Source organism: Pygoscelis adeliae, unplaced genomic scaffold (genome assembly GCF_000699105.1).
Source record: "Pygoscelis adeliae isolate BGI_AS28 unplaced genomic scaffold, ASM69910v1 Scaffold402, whole genome shotgun sequence".
Classification (NCBI taxonomy): Eukaryota; Metazoa; Chordata; class Aves; order Sphenisciformes; family Spheniscidae; genus Pygoscelis; species Pygoscelis adeliae.
Window position 1 is genome coordinate 4,499,970 of NW_008824411.1, and position 3,114 is coordinate 4,503,083.

Here is a 3,114-nt window from a genome sequence, read left to right on the forward strand (position 1 = left end):
CTGCTCCCACCAGCCAGTGCCCAGAGCCAAGGGCAGAGGTTACTTATTAATTGCAGAGCGGCTTCTGCAGCTTGAATTTCTGCAGGGCTGACCTGCCGGCGCAGGGAGAGCACCCCACACCTCGCTGCACCCCGTGTCTTCCCGCACCCTTCTCCTCAGGCATGCGTGACAGTGGGGTCAGGCATCTGCTGCACGCCCCGCTGAGCACGCTAGGCTCGGGCCCTCCTTACTTCCCAGCTGGATGTGTCCGTGTCCTTAGTCCCCCTCTGGCACCCCACTGGTAAACCGTCTCCAGAGAGCAGCTTTACTGCTCCGGCTGCAGTCACGGCCAGGACAAGCCCCGGGGCTACTGGGTGACTCCCACGTGCTTTTAGGAAGCCCCCTTCCCAAACAAGGGCAGCAGCTCCCGCCGGCCCTCAGGCACCCCAGCACGTGCAGGGAGCTCCCCGAAAGCTGCCCACCAGCAGACCCTGCTGCATGTGTGCTTGCCGCATCCCTGGGGCTTTCGCCTGCCTCGCACTTGGGATGGGTAAACAGGAAACCCCCCGCCGCCACGATCCCCCACAGTTCCCTGGGAAGAGAGGACGGGAGGCGGAAAGGCTTGGCCAGGGCTCCCGGTGACCCTGCAAAACTCATTTAAGGCTAGCGATGCAAAAGGGAGCTGGGGAAATGTGCGGCTGTTTGGCTTCAGGCAACCGTGGTCCTTCCGGCGCTTCCTGCCAGAAGAGATAACCCAAACCCAACCCCAACCCACCGCCACCTGCCAGCACGGGATGGGAACTGGCCCCAGCAGCCGCCAGCAGCACGGCTCCCCGGGTTAAACATTCACTTCATCCCTCCAACCTCTCCAAAGCAGGAAAGCTAGCCCCAGCCACTCCTGGAAACAATGTCACAGACCTCAGCCTGCTTTAAAAAAAAAATAGAAAAAAAGCCAGAAGACTATTTTTATATTTCCCTGTGCTTTTTAAAGGAAAAAAGCTCATTCTGTAGCTCAGGAAACGCCCACATCCTCCTAACTGTGCAGGGAGGAGCCCACTGGATTTTTCCAGGGAGCGTGAAGCAACAGTCAGGCTGGAAATGAGTTTTCCATTGGTACCCACGATTGTTGGCGTTGGTCAGCCACTCAGGCACTGCGCGGGGCCGGGAACGGAACGCGGTGGCATTTCTCACACATGACCCACGGCTGCAATCCCAGGCATTCGAGAAGTTATAGTTGCCAGCGTTCATTCAGCACAGGCGAGGAGCGCTCCCGAACAAGCAGGGCTTTATGAATCACCTCCCCGTTAAGCTTCAGGCCAGCCGAGGAATTCACAAGCACAGCGCTCCCATCGCCTTCCCACCAAACCGCGCAGTCCACTGGGAGGAAAACCCAGGAGCCGTGTCCCGGAAAGACGGCTCAGAGGTTGCATCCAGTTTCTATGCACTAAATAAACGGACCCGGGTTTATTCTGCCGGAGCCTGGGCGGTTCCTCAAGGAAAAGCTCAAGGCGTCAGCAAGGACACGCTCCAGCCTATCTCAGCTCCAAGCACAGAGAAGTTTTTGGCTCGCTCCCATTTCAACTCACCCCCTGGTCTCTCTTAGGGGCAGCGGGGGCCGCGCAGTCCCTGCGGGGAGGTGTGGGATGGGGGCTGCCGCTCCCCGGCTGCCAGGCACCTGCCTCCTCCCTGCCTGCAGGGCAAGGCGTCCCACAGCGGGGCAGGAATGGGGAAGCCAAGGAGCAGCAGAGACCTGGACGCAGGCCACTACACCTACAGAAACCCACCCGGGGAGAGAGAGCCGGCACGCAGCTGGGGGCACGGGGTACAGCACTGTTCCTCCCCCAACCACATCCCCGAGAGACCCACAAGTCCCCCAGCACATAGGGAGAGAGAAAGAGCACGGGCACTGCTGGGGGCTGGTGCTTCACCTCCTGGCACAGCCTGGCCTCCTCCAGCAGCGAGGCGGGGGTCCCTGAGCCCGGCCCCAGCCCCCCCTGCGCAGGGCAGGCTCGTCCCCGGAACGAGCAGAGCGACTCTGACCCCGGGCCAGTGCCCAGCTGGCTGGACAGACACGCTGTTTTCTGCTTAAAAAGGAAAAGATTCATACAAGGAAAGACATCCAAGGGGCCAAGTCCTTCCCACCCCCACACAAATAGGTTTGTTTAAAGGAGGAAGACAGCAAATTCCTATTTCTCTGTGTTTACTTGAAAATGGCCAGAAAGGAATGAAAGCACCAATGCCTCAAACACTCAGGCACCATCAGGACCCTTTGGTATTTCTCCACCAAACAAACATGCTGAGGCAGCAGGGACTGGACCCTGGAGCACCAGAGGGAGTTGGGAAGGGAGGGGTGCAGGCAGGCAGCGCCGGGCCAGGCCAGCTTGACCCCATGGCCAGCAGGTCCCAGGAGGCAGCTCGGGCTGGAGTGCTGGATCCATCCCCAGAGCCACCTGAGCCTGCAGTGCAGCACCGAGGATGCCCACCCTGAGGATGCCCACCCGGGGGCCAGGGGGTCAGGCCGCTCCCCGGGAGGCTCCCGGTTGGGCACTGCCACGCAAGGGGGGAAGAGGGCTGGGGCAGGCTCCTCGGGGAGCGGCAGTCAGGCACCAAGGCAGGGGATCAGCCCTCACTCCCACCTCTGCCCCCGGCATTTTCTGCAACCTGGGCGGCGGCACTCACCCTGGGATGCCCGACGGGAGACACCCCAGCCGCAGTTCCCAGAGATCCTGACTAGCCACAACCCCAAGCTGGGCCCTCAGAGACCTGCAGGGACTCGCTGCTGCCCAAACCCAGCCCAAGCATGCCAAGATGGACCTCCAAGCCCAGACGCTGCCTTTGAAAAAGTCCCGTAGAAACCCCAAACCATTCATTAGCTCGCCCACCCGGGCATAGCCCACAGAGAGCTGGGTTAGAGGCGAGATGGGCACACCTGGAGCAAGGTTTGCAGGGAATAGGAACAAATTGGCTGAGAGAAGGGTTTGTTTGCACCTGCCACCATCTGCTCCTCCGCACCAAGAGGCCCCCCCCGGCTCATGGAAGCCCCCTGCCCAGCACCCCGTCCATGTCAGATGGGCTGGGTTCCCCTATGACCCGAGCCAGAGGGTACACCGGGACATGAGCCCCCCCCACCACCAC

General features: G+C 61.1%; 1 protein-coding gene across 1 annotated transcript in view; it reads right to left on the reverse strand.

Annotated features, from left to right (window-relative positions):
- LOC103913998 (cysteine-rich protein 1) overlaps nucleotides 1–213 on the reverse strand; it is a 25,904-nt gene extending 25,691 nt beyond the window's left edge. Inside the window, exon 1 of the mRNA XM_009320602.1 lies at nucleotides 209–213. The gene's annotated coding sequence lies outside the window, so the exon portion shown is untranslated. The remainder of the gene's footprint in view (nucleotides 1–208) is intronic.
- Between the last annotated feature and the right edge of the window lie 2,901 nt (nucleotides 214–3,114).